Raw genomic sequence first — 20,121 nt, 5'->3', positions numbered from 1 at the left:
TATGTGCCAGGCACACTACCCGGTACTTTTCATACATTATCTTTAGTCTTCACAACAACTCTGTGAAGTATTATTAAATTCAGTTTTTAAACCTGGAGAATGAGGCTGAGAGGTTAAATTAAGTGCCTTAGGTCACTGGTTAGGGTGGAATTCACACACACCAAACAATAGCTAATTGAACGGTGCCATCTGTGGTCTGAGCCAGGGGAGTGGTGCACATGCTACAGGGGTGTAAACAGACGAGGCAGAGGTTCCAAACCACCTTTGTAATAAATGAAAAAAATATCAGTCATCTTCATGTGTTGTCCCTAATGCCAGTTTATTGCAAAACAGAGCATTACTTCTCTCAAAGCACTTTTCTGGACATATATATTCCAGAAGCTTTCCTTGATTGCTCATATAAACTCCCTGACTGCGCCAGGAGTGTTGGCTCATGCCTGTAATCCCAGCACTTTGGGAGGCCAAGATGGGTGGATCACCTGAGGTCAGGAGTTCAAGACCAGCCTGGCCAACACAGTGAAACCCTGTCTCTACTAAAAATACAAAAATTAGCTGAGTATCATGGTAGACACCTGTAATCCCAGCTACTCAAGAGGCTGAGGCAGCAGAATCGTTTGGACTCTGGAAGTGGAGGTTTCCGTGAGCCGAGATCACACCATTGCACTCCAGCCTGGGCAACAAGAGTGAAACTCCATCTCTAAATAAATAAACTCCCTGACTGGCATGGTGTAGAAGAAAAGAAAGCACACTTTTTAATCCTTTTATCGATGTTACCTTATTTAACCTTCTCAGTACCCATGAGGAAGGTATTAATCTTTCTATCTAAGAGATGGGAATACTGAGGGTCAGAGAATTTGAACTTTTCCAAAATCTTAACAACCTATAAATAGTTCTGGCTCGTGGCTCATGCCTATAATCCCAGCATTTAGGGAGACTGAGGCAAAAGGTTGCTTGAGCTGAGGAGTGCAACAGCAATCTGGACAACACAGCAAGATCTCATCTTTACCAAAACTAAAAAATAAAATAACCCAAGTGTGGTCACGTGTCTGTAGTCCCATCTGCTCAGGAGGCTGAGACGTGAGGATCGCTTGAGCCTGACAGAAGGAGACTGCCGTAAGCTATGACTGTGCCACTATACTCCAGCCTGGGCAACAGAATGAGACCCTGTCTCAAAATAGATAAATTAAATAAGTCTGTTTTCTCTGATGCTAAGTATGTCCATCATTCTCTACTCATGCTTCCCTCTTTGTGATGTTTTTGAAATTATTATAAAATTTATTTATTTTTCATTGGCCGAATTTATTTATTTGGCCTCTTTAAATGCTTGTCTGCTTGTTGGGGGATTTATTCCTTATTCTGGACTTTGTGAATGACTGATCTTTGCTGTAAGTTTGCTATGCAGGCCACAGCACAGTGGATCTTTGGTAATCCTCTGAGTCCTTGGTCAGCGTAGAAAATCAAACGAAGAGACTTAAACTGAAAAGTTTGCTTTAGAAAGGAGGATATCCAGGTAAGTGGTTTATACTTAGGAAATGTAGATCTTTTCAAAGCCCCCTGTTGTAAGTGTATTCTCCAGTTCATCCAGTCTCCCTTCCTTTTCCAGGAATAGCCCCTTTGTTACCAAACATGATGTCGGCTGCTTGCCACTTAGCGAGATAAAATAACAAGCACGAGGTAGTATAAAGAAAGTGACTTTATTCCAGAGCTTAGCAATGGGAAAGAGCCAGATTCATATCTAAGCCACTTTAGCTTTCTAGGCAGAAAGCAGGGTTTTAAGAAGCGAAATTTTGGTATGTGGGCGATGTAGAAGGGCATGGAGGTGTGGGGTCTACATGACTTGCTCCACAACTTATCTCTAGTAATGGGTCAGCCAATGGTCTGGCCAGCGCCATTATGGGCAGATTATGGATTAACTGCTGTCTTGAGACAATCTCCTGGTGGGAGAGAATTCCGGAAGGTGCCTGGCTTGGTTTGAAGAATTCGTCCCTTGAACTTCTAAGCAAACATATAGCTAACAATGCTTGCAGATGGTCTGGTCAGCAGAGAGAAAGGAGGGTAAAGGTTACATTTGCATTCATAAGAAGCTAAGTAAGAAGTGAAAACACAAGGAAAAAGAGAAAAGGTAAAGATAATTTTTAGGAAAATGGGGTAATGGTTACCACTTTGACCCCCTCACTCCAGTGTAGTTTTAGGGTGCACTGATATCCTCCCCTTTAGCCACAGTGGCTGGTCCAGGGACTGGGCATATGACCCAAAGCAGACCAATCAGAACAATTGCTGGGAGTCTTTGAACTGGAGCTGAGAAGAGTTTTTCTCAGATGGTGATGCAGGGAAGATATGAGCTTGCAACTTTTGGGAACACTGACCCATCCTTGGGAAGGTTATAGTTTGGATATCGCCTCCAAATCTCATGTTAAAAAATAATCCTCAGTGATGAAAGTGGTCCTGTTGGGAGGTAACTGGATCACAGGATGGTGGATTTCTCATGAATGGTTTAGCACCATCCGTTGGTGCTGTCCTTGTGAAATACGATTATTTAAAAGTATGTGGCACCTTCCTCCTTCTCTCTCTTGCTCCTGCTCTGGCCATATGATATGCCTGCTCCTGCTTCACCTTCTGCCATGAGTAAAAGCTCCTTGAGGCCTCCCCAGAAGCTGAGCAGATGGTGGCACCATGCTGGTACAGCCTAAAAAACTGTGAGGCAATTAAACCTCCTTTCTTTATAAATTACCCAATCTCAGGTATTCCTTGATAGTAATGCAAGAACGGCCTAATACAGTCTGTTTGAGAGGATAAGGTTCACATGTTGATAGAAGCAGAGACAAGAAACAGAGAATAGCATATGAGTGATAGAGCACTGATGGAGTTTATGTGCCTGGTTCTCTAATTCCAGAGCCCAAGTCACTCATGGTTATGTGATCCAAAAAGGGCCCCTTGTTGCTCAAGCTAGTCTGGGTTGGGTTTCTGTCACTTGTAACCAAGGCTAGTGTAGTACATGTCATTTTCTTTCTATTGATTATTTTCAGCCTAAGGCCAAGACAGTACATGACCCTGAAACAAGTAATTTTAAGTTAGGCCTATGGGGCTGGCCGTGGTGGCTCATGCCTATAATCCTAACACTGTGGGAGGCCGAGGTGGGCGGTTTGCCTGGGCTTAGGAGGAGTCTGAGACCGGTCTGGGCAACATGGTGAAGCCCCGTCGCTACTAAAATACAAAAAAATTAGCTGGGCATGGTGGCATGGGCCTGTAATTTCAGCTACTTGGGAGGCTGAGGCACAAGAATTGCTTGAACCCAGGAGGCAGAGGTCACAGTGAGTCAAGATCGTGCCACTTCACTCCAGCCTGGGCGACAAAGCATGACTCTTTCTCAAAAAAAAATAAAAATAAAAATAAAAAATTAGATCTATGGGATTACTGCAAAACTGACAGACTTGATAGCTGCATCCTTTAAGGCTAGACTGACTCCATATCCTGGTCTTTTCAGGACAGCTCTGGTTTACACCTGTCGCTCTAGTGTGATTATTAGCAGTCCCCCAGTCAGTCTCAGAGGGCCTGACTTGAATGATAAATCAGATATTTACTTTAGTTAAGGTTCATCTTAACCATTCCCTTTTGGATGGCTTTTCTGATCCCCCAACCTCCTTCTATAAGTGAAAGACCCTGAGAGACAGAGAGGAAACACGGCTTCCCCATCTGTGTAGCCCAGCGGACTTTTGTGCAGCACCTTGCACACTGTAAGAATTCAGCCAGTGTTGGCTGAATTGAGAATTGAATATTTGTGCTTCAAAATAACTATTATAGCTGGGGGCCGTGGCTCATGCCTGTAATCCCAGCACTTTGGGAGGTCAAAGCAGGCAAATCACTTGAGCCCAGGACTTCGAGACCGGCCGGGGCAACATGGTAAAACCCCATCTCTACAAAAAATACAAAAATTAGCTGGGCATACTGGTGTGTGCCTATAGGCCCAGCTACTCAAGGGGCTGAGGTGGGAGGATCACCTGAGCCCAGGAGGTTGAGACTGCTATGAGTCGTAATCATGCCACTGCACTTTAGCCTGGGCAACAGAGTGAGGCTGTGTCTCAAAACAAAATAAAAACAAATATTAAACAAACTTCCCTAAAAGAAATCAATTTGACTGATTCACATTAGTCATGACCTGGATTTCTAGTTCAAGTTTAAAAGGAAACTGACATTTATGGGACTTATTATTATTATTATGAAAACTTTGAATATGTACTTCATTTAATTCTACAAGGTAAGTTTTATCTCCATATTTAAGGAGTGAGGAATTGATGCTCAAAGAGGTGAAGCGTGTGCCTCTGAGCCCGTGCTCTCCTGCTACACCACGAGTGCCTGTGCTGGGTCGTAGTTGTGAATTGTCTCTCTCCTGAGTGCTGTTCTGCACTGCAGAGGTTGATCACTAAACATTACACTTCCCGGACTCCTTCTAGCTAGAGTTCTGGGTTTGATTTAGGTACCCTCCATCTGACGCTCATGATACTGGTTGGAAACTGAATCCCTCTGGGAGAGAGGTGGCATTTCATTTGTTTCACAAAGCATTTTATTTTGCTGATGCAGGCCACGGCAGAAACATGATAGTTCTGGAGCCAGCAGGTGCAGACGCAGTTTACCACTTCAGCAGAAATGGCCTCCTGATTGTGGCAGGAGCAGCAGGCCCCTTGAGATCTTGATCTGCAGTGTGGCTTTGGGTGTCATTCCTGGAAGCTCAACCGGGAGTCTGTTTCTTCAGTCCTGCCATTGTTTCTGTAAATTCAATACCCTTCCACCCAGATAGATGGAGAGCTCCTCTTTCTGCAATTGAACACTGGCAGTTGTATTATGTCTTCACATACCAGGGGGCAGCATAGTTAAGATTCAGGAGAGCAAGGTGGGTTGAGTTGACTTCTTTACCTATGCCTGTGCTTTAATTTTCTTGTTCTATTTGGTAGTGGAGACAGTCTGAGGACACCTATCTAGACTTCTAGCCCCATATTTAATAATATGGAATTCAATACCTGCTTACTTCCTACTGTTATTTGCCTGAGAAGATCATGGTCACCCACATCTAATCACACAGAGTCACTTAAATGAAGAGCCAGCAGCATCATGACCCCATTGCTTTAGTAATGTAACCACGAGAAACTCATCTGGAGCTTTCCTTACCTTCATATAGATGTTAGGATAGCACTTTTTTTTTTCTCCTTTAGGTGGGGATGAAAAGAAGCTATCTGCCTTTTATTTATTTCCTTGAAATGATTCTTACATGATAATTTTCTTTAACATAATCACACCCTTGTTCAACATTCTCACAACTGAGCATTTTTCTTTTCTTTTTTGGGGAGTCAACTTGGAATCATAGAGAAATGTTAATCATTTGCTATGGCTTTCTTGATTAAAGGAATTGTAAGTGACTGAAAAACTCAAAAAAAGGCTTATTCTTGGATTAATGTCAGATAAAACTTGTGCCTATAATGCATCTTCGAGCAATAAGCCATTCTTTCAAAGTTCAAACACAGACAGCAAAATAAGGAAAATGAGAATAATCATGCCATTAAGCTTCAATTTGCAAAATGTTTCAGGAGATGGGGCTGTCCAACCATTAGGGTAAGAAAGACTTTTGTTACTAATCTCCATATAGTGTAATTTTGCTGGCCCCAAAATTTCCCAAAAATTCCATTGCCCTGAATTACAAATTAATTGAATTTCTTTATGGGGGTGTAATGGTTAATTTTATGTGCCAGCCTGACTAGGCCACAGGATTCCCAGATATTTGATCAAACATTATTTTTAAGGGTATTTTGGATAACATTAACATTTAGATTAGTAACTGAGGAGAGCAGCTTGCCCTCCCTAGCGTGAGTGCGTCTCATTCAGTCAGCTAAAGGCTTGAACAGAACAAGTAGGCTGACTCTCTTCCCAATGAGGGGGAATTTCTCCTGTCTGATGGCCTTGCAACTGGGACATTGTTTTTTTGTTTGTTTGTTTGCTTGTGTTTGGTTTTTTGGTTTTTTTCCCCCTGCCTTTGAATTGCAGCATCACTTCTTTCCAGGTCTTGAGTCCGCCAGCCTTTAGACTGGAACTATACCATTGGTTCCCTCGGGTCTCCAGCTTGATGACTTACCCTGCAGATCACGAGACCTGTCAGCCTCCATGATTCTATAAGCCAATTCCTTATAATAAATCTCTCTTTCTCTCTCTCTCTCTCTCCACACACACACACACACACACACACACACACACACACACTTCCTTCCTGTTGGTTCTGTTTCTTTGGAGAACCCTGACTAATACACAGGGGACAAAAAACACTCATTTATGCCAGAGGCGAGGCACAACTTTTGCATGTCTGCACACTAAGAAGAGTATGACTTATCTCCCTGCCTCTCAACCACATATTTCTGAGAAAAGGATGGAGGAGGAACCAACTACATGACCCAAAAAGTTGAAGAAAATACCTGTGAAGGAAGTACTTAGCGTAACAAGAAGTTTCATTTGGTCATAAACTATATTTAGGGTTTTTCAGCAGAAACTTAGCCTCTAGTAGAGCAGTAAAGAGAACACTTCCATTTAGGGGATGTGGATTAGGAAGACTGGTTAAGAGATGGCCACAGCTCCCCAGTGCCAGCTCAGCTTGAAGGGTTTCACCCCGTTACTAAAGGAGTAAAATTTTCAACAGCGTCCATGACTTCCTGCACAAGAAGGAAGTGTAGGTTTTATGAGTCGGAAGTGCAGATAAGCAGGCTTGGCTGCAAAGCAGGTTTCTCTGGCTTGCCTGGTCCCTGTGCCTTGGCAGGATTGCAGCCCACTCTGGGCAGGAGAAATGTGGCTAATCCACTTCCTCTCCACTCCAATGTCTGCATCTTCATTTCAGATTTCAGTTTTAGCCTCCGGCTTGCCAGGGTCAGGAGGGACCAGCCCTGTGAACCCAGCATCACAAGAATCCCAAGAATGGCAAGCAAATTGTGAAACAAGGAGACAAGTCCAGGTTGTCTGAGGCAAAGAGGAGTGAGCAGGCACCACACTCAGGGGTGCCTTGGCAGTCAGATCTGGTTCCTTCAGAGTCTTCTGGTCCCGTTCTCCCATTTTCCAGGTGGGGACTCTGATGTCCAGGGATGAGAAGGTGCTTGCCCATGTCCAGAAGTTCCAAGACCCTGGACTCTTGTTCTTCTGGACATGGTGCTTGCCCATGTCCAGAAGAACAAGACCCTGGACTCTGCCACCAAGACCCCTTCATCATTCAGTTTCATCACAACACTTCTTAAAAGGAAACTTAACCCTGGGCTTCTACCCAATAGACCCAGCAGACCTGCCACTGTGGCCCTGAGAGTCAGGGCCCAGGCCACAATGGGGAAAAGCAGCTCTAGGGAAAGAGGTTGTGGACACAAGGCCTAGCTTGGGGGCTGCGTGCACTCTGCCCCTCCTACACTTCTCACTCCCATCCACACCTTGGAGCTGGAAGGGCCTGCCCAGAACAGTGGAAGGGAAAGGGCACCAGGCCACTAAACACCATGTTTTAGATCTGTCCCTGTTGCCCCTAATAAACCACTTTCCCACATTGTGCCTTAGTTTCCCCATCTGGAAAATGCATTGATCTCACTTTACACTCTATAGTTGCACTGATATTTGGACATTCTACAGGTTAAAAAATTAAGTGGCCCTGTTCAAGGCAGAGATAGAAATACTAGATTTATGTTCCAGAGGCAGAACCATTCAGTGCGGCAGTCACCAAGGTGTGAAAGTATAGATTTCTGTTAACTTGAAAGGGGAGTTGAAAGAAGGCAAGAGAAATGTCCCCTCAGGCTAATTTGTCTTCACTTAGGTATTTTCCAAGGAAATTCTGAGGAGGTTTTTCTCCTCCCCCAACCAGGAGCCTCTTCTGTCTTCCCAGCACCGGAATTTGGGTGGAGTGGCCAATAAAGGAGCCGTTCGTCCTCTAAAGGGGTCACTTCCCTGGGATCCCAGGGCAGCCGGCTGCGGCAGGTGCTCACGGCCGATCGCGGAGGCAGACATACTGCGGGAGTTTCAGCATCAAGGTCACCTGTAAAGGAGCTGGCCGTGACTCGCCACTGCCCACCAAGGTCTGGAGCAGACGTTATTCTCAACAGCACTTGATTATTTTTCAAAGAGAACTAGGGAGTATCGTATGTTTTTGTTTTGTTTTGTAAGAAAAAAATGTTAGATATCCTGAGGTTGTTATCTTGCTACTCACAAATGGGAAAGCAGCCGCCCAAGGTGGGGGAGGAGTCCGTTTGAACGAGGGGCCACAGTGCTCTGCTGAGCAGGCTTTTGCTCCTGGCTGCCCTTCCTCTTCTACTGTCTTCCCACCCAACCCTTCAGTCCTCTCAGTCTATCCTGGGTAACTCCCGCCTGGCTCCAGGGCTCGGTGTGACCGCCTCAGGAAGTCTATCTTCACCAGGAAGCTTGCATTGGCTGCTGCTGTCAGGGATTTGGACGCTCCATCCAAATCCCCTGAGATCCCTTTACTGTTGCTCTCTATGCGCATACTCTTTGGCTTCCCGTCTTCCTTCCATTTCCCCCGCCCTGTGAGACTGCTTTTGCTTCCTGCAGCTGGGACTTTTCTTCAGAGGCCCTGTCCAGTGATAGCGCTCATCACAATGAGCTGTAATTCCTTGTTTGCTAGTCGGCCCTCTCCACTGGCCTGGGACCCTGGGAGGCTAGGGATTGTACTTTGCTCCCGTTGTATCTCAGGACCTGCCAATGGACTCAATGGGAACTTGTGAATGAATGAATGAGCGACTAACTGCTGTTTCAGAATCAATCCCAATAGAAGCCGGAACTCGGGAGAATATCCGGGCGCCTCTAAGGAAGCACAGGTCCTAAATGGAAATTGAATGCTATGCTTTCCTGAAAATGGAGTGAGAGTGTTAGGGAACCCCGGTAGCTGTGCCTACGACCTAAATCACCACTTCTTTCTTGTGCCTTTCTTGTGAGCCTCCATTCACCAGCACAATCTTAGCCTTTGGCTGTCAATCTCATTTCCCAACTGGCCTCACTCTGAAAAATGTGCGTCTATGTTCCATCGGCCGTCCTCTGCAGAGTCGGCATGTTAGACTCTACCACAGGGTCTACATCCATCCCATAGTTTCTAGCTCATTCCTGAAAACTGAAATGTCCTGGAATTCCACCCTCAGCCCTGCATTCCCCATCTCAGACCTCCTAACTGTTGTCCCCAGGTGTCCCTAGTTTCCAAGTAATCCCCAGGGGCTGCCCTTGCCAGATGGCACGATCTGGGGCATTAGACTCTAATCACAACACCCCCAGCCCACTCCTCTGTCCCCATCCAGTGCCAGTATAGTGTAGAATGTGGATGGGACAGAGAAGCCCTGTCTGTTACCACAGCACAGTCCCCAGCACGACCAGGCAGGCCCAGGCAGGTGGCCAGGGGTTTTGTTGACGTGAAGGATAGCCCATAGCTTTCCCAGAAGAAACCGCAAGGATGGCTTAGAATTGACAGTTGGCCTAGAGGGAGACGTGGGCAGCTTGGAGGGCCTCACACTCTTAGTCATTTGTGGTTTGGGGGCATGGCTGGCCATGGCTGAGTTATCCTGAGGGAGGATCCCAAAACCCACTTGTTCAATTTATTTGAGGGTAAGGGTGAGACACAGAAAGAACAAGTCACATAAAAAAATGAAAGAGCTGAAGAGAAACAGGCGCCTGTGGAAGAAGAGCCTGATGGCTCACAGAGAGGGCCCTCAAAGCAGGTCTGGGGAGAGAGCCATTGAAAGGGGCTATTTAGTAGCAGAGAAAAGGCACTTAAACCTCTTGGACTGAAAAAAAAAGGGTGCTTGAAAATGAACTATGTGAACTTAGGTTCCTTTCCCTTGCTCACGTGGCAAATGCCATCCTTCATCAAACATTCACTGGCAAGTTATGAGCACCTGGGGAGTCAGGCCGGGCAGGAAATGATGGTGACCTTGGCTAGGCAGTCAAACAGAGGATAGGAGAGGTGTTAATGATTTACAGACGGAGGCCTGGGGGATCCTTAGATGCTGACTCATGGCAGAGCACGGGCACAGGGGCCCACAGAAAGAACCACAAAGATGAAAAGGCCCGGTGCAGGATGGTCCCAGGGAATGGCCCAGGCTTTTGCATGTTTAGTTCCAGGTTTCCTCTTTCTCTCTCCACATTGCCCTTTCCAGATCCTCATCCTCCCGCTTCATACGGTTGTCAGAGACTCCAAACAGATCTCCTTGCCTCCTTTTCCTTCAACACATATGTATTTAGTGTCTTCCTTGCACCAGGCACTAGGGAAATAGCAGTGAGTAAAACAGTTAAAAAGTTTCTGCCCTCACAGAGCTTATGTTCTAGAGGGAGGACACAGACACACTGTATCCTCTGCAGGAACTTGGATGGAACTGGAAGCCATCATCCTCAGCAAACCAACACAGGAACAGAAAACCAAACACCACATTCTAACTTATAAGTGGGAGCCGAACAATGAGAACATGTGGACACAGGGAAGGGAACAATACACACTGGGGCGTGTTGGGGCAGGGGGCAGAGGGAGAGCATCAGGATGAATAGCTTATACATGTGGGGCTTAATACTTGGCAATGGGTTGATAGGTGCAGTAAACCACCATGGCGTATGTTTACCTATGTAACAAACTTGCTTGTCCTGTGCATGTAGCGCAGAACTTAAAGTAAAATTAAATTTTAAAATAATAAATAAATAAATAACCCAGTCTCAGGTGGTATCTTTTTTTTTTTTTTTTTTTTTTGAGACAGAGTTTCACTCTTGTTACCCAGGCTGGAGTGCAATGGCACAATCTTAGCTCAGTGCAACCTCTGCCTCCCAGATTCATGCCATTCTCCTGCCTCAGCCTCCCAAGTAGCTGGGATTACAGGTGTACACCACCATGACCAGCTAATTTTTGTATTATTAGTAGAGACGGGGTTTCATCATGTTAGCCAAGCTGGTCTTGAACTCCTGACCTCAGGTGATCCACCCACCTTGGCCTCCAAAAGTGCTGGAATTACAGGCATGAGCCACCACACCTGGCCTCAGGTAGTGTCTTTATAGCAGTGTGAAAATGGACTAATATAGCTCTCCTGGTAATGCTTCTCCAACACGGGGGCAATGACGTCACTACCCCGCTAAAACCCCTCCATGACATTTCAATGCCTTGAGGATCCTATTCTGACTCTTTAGCATGTTTAAGCCCTTCACATCCCCGTTCCACCCGTGCTCCAGTCTGATGTCCAGCTATGAACTTCCTCCTCTCTAACTAGGAAGACCCAAAGTCTAATTTGCTTGGGATAGTCTTGGTTCATGCTTGTCATCGTTAATAGCATGCTGCTTTGCTCTCAAAATCATCCAATTTGGACAACAAATTATACAGTCATGCTATTTGTTAACATACACCCAATGCTTTAACGATACAAAATACTCATTGTTCAAAAATGCTTTCTACTTTCCAGCTTCTGCACTTTGCTCTTGCTGGTCCCTTAGTCTGGGTTAACCTCTCCTGCCTTACTTATCTGGTGACATTATCTTTTTCCTTAAACTCCACTCAGACATTACTTTCTCTTTATTCTCTGGGCTGTCTCCTCACCCTCACCCCTCTACTAGATCTCATTATCTTCTCCCTCCTCCATGTTCCTATAGCAGTCATCCCTTTCTCTAGCATAGTGTACAACACACCTTTGTCTTGGGTCCTCTCCACCTCTGCACTGGGGGAAGAGCTTGCATTCTGTTTAACCCCGTGTCCCCAGGGCCTTGCACAGTGTCTGAACCACAGAAGGTATTGAGTAAGTATTGATTGGGTTGAATTCAATGCAGTGGTGCTTTAGCTACAAATATAATGACTTGAAGGCTTAAAAGATTTCAAGGAAACTGCTGGAACTAGAACACTGGGTCCACTGCACCTTTATTTTTTTGTTTTTGGTTTTTCAGTCTGTCACATAATTTCCTAAACATATTATGAAGATGGTGCTCCAACCTCGGATCTCTTACTGATCTGTACCTTAATTTTCTGGCTCACAGGTGTCCGCTCACCTGTAGTACATAATGGCTTACCCTTCCAGCTTCCCTGCCTCTTGGGAGAGAGCTGTGTGACATGTGCCTTAGCTCTGACTCCTGATCAGAAAAGGAAGGGACATTTTCAGCCCATGAGGATTGGGATAGAAGGAAAATGGGCTGTGGGATAAAAGTAGGGGGAAAAGAAAAAGCATTTATTTATTCAAAGTTGGCATAAGTTCCTAACAAGAGAAATATCCAAGAGGGACGTTTTGGTATCAGCAGCCTTTTTTTAGGCAATTGGAAGAGATGAAAGTGACTCTATGTATTTATTAGCATTAACTGAGGAAGGAGGTTAATCAAGGGAGGAATTTTGTTTGTTTGTTTCTGAGATGGATTCTTGGTCTGTTGCCCAGGCTGGAGTGCAGTGGCACAATCTCAGCTCACTGCAATCTCCGCCTCCCAGGTTCAAGCAATTCTCCTGCCTCAGCCTCCTGAGTAGCTGGGATTACAGGCACCTGCCACTGTGCCCGGCTAATTTTTGTATTTTTTTGGTAGAGACAGGGTTTCACCATGTTGGCCAGGCTGATCTCGATCTCCTGATCTCATGATCCACCTGCCTCAGCCTCCCAAAGTGCTGGGATTACAGGCATGAGCCACTGCACCTGGCCGAGGGAGGAATTTAACCAATGGCTTTAAAGAAAGAAGGCTAATGTTTAGGAGATGAGTTGTGATAAGATGAGCACAGACCATATTTAAATCCCGGCTTGTCATTCATTCACGCATTCATTTATTTATTCATATGCAGTCATAAGGTGCTGTGCTAAATGCTCAAAATACAATTGGTGAGAAAGACAAAAGGCCCAGTGTAGTAGGAAAGTCAGAAGATAATCAAATGTTCATTAAAAATTGTGAAAAGTGCTGCAAAGGAAGCATAGCTAGGACTCCAAGGCATGACGAGGAAGTGATGTGGCAATTGTGAGCTTAAGGATGCACAGGGTTGAGGAAGGCTGGGATGGGGTAGGGAAGGTGGGCCTGTGCGTGGTTCCCCAGGCAGAAGTAATAGTTCATGGGAAGGTCTTGTGCCAAACAGGAGCATGGCACAGCAACGTGAGTTTGGAGCTCAGCGCGTTGAGAAAAAGCAGGACCACATGAAGCTGCAGAGAAAGGACCAAATCACACAGGGCTGCTCTGGCTCCTGCAGGGGATCTGGTCTTTGTGCTAAAAGCATTGGATAACATGAGAAGCTTTTTAGCAGTGGGGGTGGGAGTGAAGAGTATGTAGGTGTCATCTGACCAGACATGTACTTTGAAAACTTCATCTTAGCTGTGTTGTGAAAAGATTTTGGAGTGGGGAGATCACTTGGAAAGCCATTGCAAAAATCCAGGTAAGAAGTGGGTGGAAGCTTGGGCTAGGGAAGGGGCTCTGCGGCTTCCGATAACCTATCTCATAGTGCACCCTACAGAAGAGATCATAAGACTCAAAGTTTAAGGTAAGTAACGTGCAGTGTCTGGTTCACCATAAATGCTCACTATATATATATCCTTCCCTCCTGATGGGAGGCAGGCAACTGGCTCTCAGGCTGAGGTTTCTATGCCTGTTAGGCTTTGCTTTCTGAGGTGGTTTTTGTTTTATTCACAGAAGCAACCCTGTGTTTATGCAGGGAAATGGGAACAGGAAGCAGCCCGAGGCACATTGTAGAGAAGTTCCTTTCCAAAATATTTTTGAGGTATAAAAAGAGGATAAACTATATAGATCCTGGGAGTATCACATCCACATCCACATCCACATCCCCGCCCCCCCTCCCACACACACACCACACACACACTAGTGTGAGCTTTGTTAGGTAAACTGGCATTGGTCTCTGTTCACAATAGGGAGGGCCAGTGCACCTAAGAGGGCTTTGAATTCCTGGGAGTGCTGTCATATCTGTGACTTCCTTGGGAAACTCTTCCCTTCTCTTGCAGCCAATCAGGTAATGAAAATTGCATAGGACTGTGATCGAGTAACCAAGATAAAGGCCTCTTGTGTTAATCCCAGTGTGTGTGCAATATCGGGTGACATGCTCTTCCAATGGAAATCGAGAGCGGCCACCCTCCAACTCAGCGGAGAGGAAGAGAAAGCCTCCTCTTATTTCATATGGTCAACTGGAACAAAGCCTTCACCATTGGTTAGTTTACAAAGGGCACAACTAAGACAGACCCACGCATTTGCATTCATCAGATGGTGTTACTGTAAGCACAGTCAGAAATGTTTCTGGCTAGGAGGAAAACGTAATTTTGTTATTTTTCCCTTTCAAACAAAGAAGGGCTTACCCTGATGCACTAAAAGCAAACCACTCATTCCTAAAGATGAACTTGGGTAGGAACATTTTGCAAAACACTGTAGCATAAATGATTCCTGCCCTAAAAGCCTATAACCGCTAAAGAAGGTCACACTTCCTTTCAGTACCCAAATAATGATGGCATTAACCCCAGGTCCTTGATTATGGATAAATAGCTCCCTTCAAAGTGTCCCTTGGGGATTTCAGAGAGCTCCCAAAGGGGCGACCCAATCCAGCCTCTCAGCTCTGGACACCAGGCAGAACAGCCGTCTTCCTCTTCTGCTGGCTGGCTAAGGTTACTTTTCTATTATAGAAAGAAAAACGTTTTATAAATTCGTGTGGCCTAAGTGTCCAGTGTTTAATAAAGTCTACAGTAGTGTACAGTAATGTCCTAGGCCTTCACATTCAGCCACCACTCACTCACCAACTCACACAGAACGACTTCCGGTCCTGCAAGCTGCATTCATAGCAAGTGCCCTATACAGGTGCACCATTTTTAAACTTTTTATACTGTGTCTTTAATGCACCTTTTCTATGTTTGGATATATGTATATACATTGCCTAACAATGCATTTCTGGGAACGTATCCTTGTTAAGCAAAGTGTGACTACATTGGAGGGTTCCTAGCAGAAAAGCAACACTCTCTGCCTCACCATTTAACAGAGTCACATTGTGACTATGTGGAAAACACTGAAGGAGTGAGTGTGACAGCAGACAGACCCCTTACAGCCTACTGATGTGCTGGTGAGAGAAAATGGGGCTTGCACCTGGGTGGTGGCAGTGGAGGTGGTGATGTGTGGTAGACTTCTGGATTCTGTAGAACTGGTGGAATTACCTGATAGAAATGTAAGAAAATAAGAGGAGTCAAGGATGACTCCAGGTCCTCGGGCTGAGAACTGACATAGATGGAGTCGCCATCAGCTGACATGACATTCCTTTAGTAGCAAATTAGCTCTGTCCATTTTGTTCGCCTGACTGAGCCTGAGCCCCACAATTGTCACCTGCTAGCGATGAAGCCCAATCCTGGGAACAATGAAAGCTATTTTCCCACCTGATTCACTGAAGATCATGCTTATAGCAAATGGATTACAGTCACTTGTCAGGTTAATAAGATAGTTTTGAAAGATTTTTTGAAGTAGCAATTTTATAGCCAACATTTTTATTATAATCTAATAACATTAAAAATAAATTACTAAAAGGTGAGGAGAAAACTATTTCAGAAATATGCACCAGATAATCTTTGGCTAAGGAAGAAATCAAAAGGGAGGTGTTTATTTGTTAAAAGGCAATAGAAAGGAGAAACATAAAAGTGAAAACTAATGATCCAGCAGTGGCTGGATGCAAAGGAAAACTTATGACCTATAATGTCCTTGCTATAGGAGAAGAAAATTAAAAGTCGCAGAACTAAGTACTTATCTTAAGGAATTAGTGAAATAACAATAAAATAAGCCAACTGAAGCTAGGAAAAGGAAATCTGTAAAAAATAAAAGCTAGAATTAATTAAACGAGTTAACTATAATTTAATGTATTTATTTATTAAAATAGCATTAAATAAATATAACATTTATTTTAAAACTGGTTCCTTGAAATAGCTAACTCCTTCAAAAATCTGAATATGTTTAAGAAAGAGAGAAAACAAAAAAGGAGACCCAATCCTGTGGCAACAAATTCAAGAATTTAGAGGAAAAAGATGACAGCCTGGTACAGTATGTATTATTAATTACTGACCCAAGAGGAATAGGAAAACTTGAATGGGCCAATTTGCATGATTTTGACAAGCAATTGAAGAAGTACAATTGAAAAAGTTCCTAGGATCAGACAGGTTCACAGGTTAGTAATAGAGGTTTCCATTTCCCTCTCTCATAACCTGATCACACCATTTGCTCCTACAGCAAAGAGTTACCTAGTTATAATATCTGGATTCTGTTTATTGGCTTTCCATTTCAGAAATCAATGCATAGGCCCAGCAAATTTAACTGTGCTTACTCTACAGGAAACGAATGTTATGAATTTCCTGACGTGTTAGCATATGGTTAGCTAACAAAAATAAGGAGGATGTAAGAAGATAAGTAGAAGGCAGTGGAGGTACATTTAACAGAGAGGGAATATATAAATTTGTATACATTTAATGGAGCAAGATAAAGAGGTTTAAGTACATTATTTAATGATAACCATCAGAACTCAAATTAAGACTATCATTTACAAAGATCCAGAAAGAGGAGAGGGAATAGAAAAAAGAAGTGGAAAATGAAGCAAGTATGCTAATTTCACCATATTTCATATTAAGGAGTCAATAGATACTGTCTAAGATGGATAAAGTCAGAAGTTAAAGTTTCGATGGTTACCACCAGAAGAACTCAGAATAGAAACCATTCAAAGCAGTCATTTCTAGGGAGGAAAGGGGTACTTTTATTTTGTACCCTTATGCTCTGTTTGCACTTTTAAAATCAATTACTATAAATAGTAATACACACAAACACACACACACAAACACACACACATAAATACAGGGATCTTCCAAAAGTTCATGGAAAATGCATGTTATGGAAAAACTATGCATAGAGTTCTTTTTTTTTCCACACCAAAATAAACCCTTACTAGCTTCTTATAACATGTCTGAATAGGATCTAGCTTGAAACACTAAGAAGGCTACGACATCATTTGAAAAGAGCCTCTTTCAGGCTCTTTGTTCTGCAAAATTGAAGCAAGAACAAACCTCACATTTATGGTGAAGTTGGGGAGGAAGAATGGTGAAATCACTGATGCTCAATGAAAAGTTTATGGGGATGATGCCACAAAAAATCAGCAGTTTACAAATGAATAACATTTTAAGAGAGGATGAGACAACGATAAAGTCTGCAGTAGCAGACCATTCACATAAATTTGTAAGGAAAAAAATTCATCTTGTTTGGGCTGTAATTGAAAAGGAGAAACAATTGACATCAGAAACAATAGCCAATGTTATAGACATTTCAGTTGGTTCGGCTTACACAATTCTGACTGAAAAATTAGAGTTGAGCAAACTTCCTACTTGGTGAGTGCCAAAACCATTGCACCCAGATTAGCTACAGACAACAACAGAGTTATCAATGGAAATTTTAAATAAGCAAGATCAAGATTCTGAAGAATTTCTTCAAAGAATTGTAACAGGAGATAAAATGTGACTTTTGTACTCATTAAGTACAATCCTAAAAGCAAAGCACAGTCAAAACAACGGCTACCAAGAGATGGAAATGGTCCAGCCAAAGTCAAAGCAGAACAGTCAAGAGCAAGAGTCACAGCAATAGTTTCTGGGGATGCTCAAGGTATTTTGCTTGCTGACTTTCTGGGGGACCAAAGAATGATAGGGTCAGCTAATTATGAGAGTGTTTTGAGAAAGCCAAACCTTTTTTTAAAAAAAAATTTTATTATACTTTAAGTTCTGGGATACATGTGTAGAATATGCAGGTTTATTACATAGGTATACATGTGCCATGGTGGTTTGCTACACTCATCAACCTGTCGTCTACATTAGGTATTTCTCCTAATGTTATTCCTCCCCTAGACTCCCAACCCCCTACAGGCCCTGGTGTGTGATGTTTCCCTTCCTGTGTCCATGTGTTCTCATTGTTCAACTCTTACTTGTGAGTGAGAACATGTGGTGTTGGTTTTCTGTTCCTGTGTTAGTTTGCTGAGAATGATGGTTTCCAGCTTCATCTATGTCCCTACAAGGGACATGAACTAATCCTTTTTTACGGTTGCATAGAATTCCATGGTGTATATGTGCCACATTTTCTTTATCCAGTCTATCATTGATGGGCATTTGGATTGCTTCCAAGTCTTTGCTATTGTGAACAGTGCTGCAATAAACATACGTGTGCATGTGTCTTTACAGTACAATGATTTATAATCCTTTGGGTGTATCCCAGTAATGGGAATGCTGGGTCAAATGGCATTTCTGGTTCTTAATCCTTGAGGAATTGCCACACTGTCTTCCACAATGGTTGAACTAATTTACACTCCCACCAACAGTGCAAAAGCATACATATTTTCCCACATCCTCTCCAGCATCTTTTGTTTCCTGACTTTTTAATGATCACCATTCTAACTGGCATGAGATGGTATCTCACTGTAGTTTTGATTTGCATTTCTCTAATTACCGGTGATGATGAGCTTTTTTTCATATGTTTGTTGGCCACACAAATGTCTTCTTTTGAGAAGTGCCTGTTCATATCCTTCTCCTACTTTTTGATGGGGTTGCTTGTTTTTTTTCTTGTAAATTTATTTAGGTTCTTTGTAGATTCTGGATATTAGCCCTTTGTCAGATGGATAGATTGCAAAAATTTTCTCCCATTCTGTAGGTTGCCTGTTCACTCTGATGCTAGTTTATTTTCCTGTGCAGAAGCTCTTTAGTTTAATTAGATCCCATTTGTCGATTTTGGCTTTTGTTGCTGTTGCTTTTGATGTTTTAGTCAAGAAGTCTTTGCCCATGCCTATGTCCTGAATGGTATTACCTAGGTTTTCTTCTAGGATTTTTATGGTTTTAGGTCTTAGGTTTAAGTCTTTAATTCATTTTGAGTTAATTTTTGTATAAGGTGTAAGGAAGGGGTCCAGTTTCAGTTTTCTGCATATGGCTAGCCGGTTTTCCCAACACCATTTATTAAATAGGGAATCATTTCCCAATTGCTTGTTTTCATCAGGGTTGTCAAAGATCAGATGGTTGTAGATGTGTGGCACTTTTTCTGAGGCCACTGTTCCATTCCATTGATCTGTATATCTGTTTTGGTATCAATACCATGCTGTTTTGGTTACTGTAGCTTTATAGTATAGTTTGAATTCAGGTAGCATGATGCCTCTGGCTTTGTTCTTTTTGCTTAGGATTGTCTTGGCTATACAGGCTCTTTTTTGGTTCCATATGCAATTTAAAGTTTTTTTTTCTACATCCTGTGAAAAAAGTCAAATGGTAGTTTGATGGGGATAGCATTGAATCTATACATTACTTTCAGCAGTATGGCCATTTTCATGATATTAATTCTTCCTATCCATGAGCATAAGATGTTTTTCCATTTGTTTGTGTCCTCTCTTATTTCCTGGAGCAGTGGTTTGTGGTCTTCTTGAAGAGGTCCTTCACATCCCTTGTAAGTTGGATTCGTAGGTATTTTGTTCTCTTTGTAGCAATTGTGAATGGGAGTTCACTCATGATTTGGCTCTCTGTTTGTCTGTTATTGGTGTATAGGAATACTTGTGAATTTTGCACATTGATTTTGTATCCTGAGACTTTGCTGAAGTTGCTTATCAGCTTAAGGAGATTTTGGACTGAGACAATGGAGTTTTCTAAATATACAATCATGTCATCTGCAAACAGAGACAATTTGACTTCCTCTCTTCCTTTTTGTATACCATGTATTTCTTTCTCTTGCCTGATTACCTTGACCAGAACTTCCAGTACTAGTTGAATAGGAGTGGTGAGAGAGGGCATCCTTGTCTTGTGCTGGTTTTCAAAGGGAATGCTTCCAGTTTTTGCCCATTCAGTATGATATTGGCTATGGGCTTGTCATAAATAGCTCTTATTATTTTGAGATAAGTTCCATCAATACCCGGTTTATTGAGAGTTTTTAGCATAAAGGAGTGTTGAATTTTATCAAAGGCCTTTTCTGGATCTATTGTGATAATCATGTGGTTTTTGTCATTGGCTCTATTTATGTGATGAATTACGTTTATTGATTTGTGTATGTTGAATGAGCTTTGTATCCCAGGGATGAAGCCGACTTGATCATGGTGGATAAGCTCTCTGATATGCTGCTGGATTTGGTTTGCCAGTATTTTATTGAGGATTTTCG

General features: G+C 43.1%; 1 long non-coding RNA gene across 2 annotated transcripts in view; it reads right to left on the bottom strand.

Moving 5' to 3' along the window:
• Positions 1 to 1,142: 1,142 nt before the first annotated feature.
• The window catches only part of LOC103877653, a 34,942-nt gene continuing 15,963 nt past the window's right edge, over positions 1,143 to 20,121 (bottom strand). Inside the window, exon 5 of one of the 2 annotated variants that reach the window (XR_637443.4) lies at positions 1,143 to 2,032. This is a non-coding gene — a long non-coding RNA (uncharacterized LOC103877653). Of the gene's footprint in view, positions 2,033 to 13,797; positions 14,607 to 20,121 lie in introns of those variants that run through there. The other variant, XR_004177493.1, reaches the window with a different exon arrangement.

This window comes from Papio anubis, chromosome 12, assembly GCF_008728515.1.
Source record: "Papio anubis isolate 15944 chromosome 12, Panubis1.0, whole genome shotgun sequence".
In the NCBI taxonomy this organism is placed as follows: Eukaryota; Metazoa; Chordata; class Mammalia; order Primates; family Cercopithecidae; genus Papio; species Papio anubis.
Note: the sequence above shows the minus strand (reverse complement) of the source record. Positions and strands in the feature narration are given on the sequence as shown.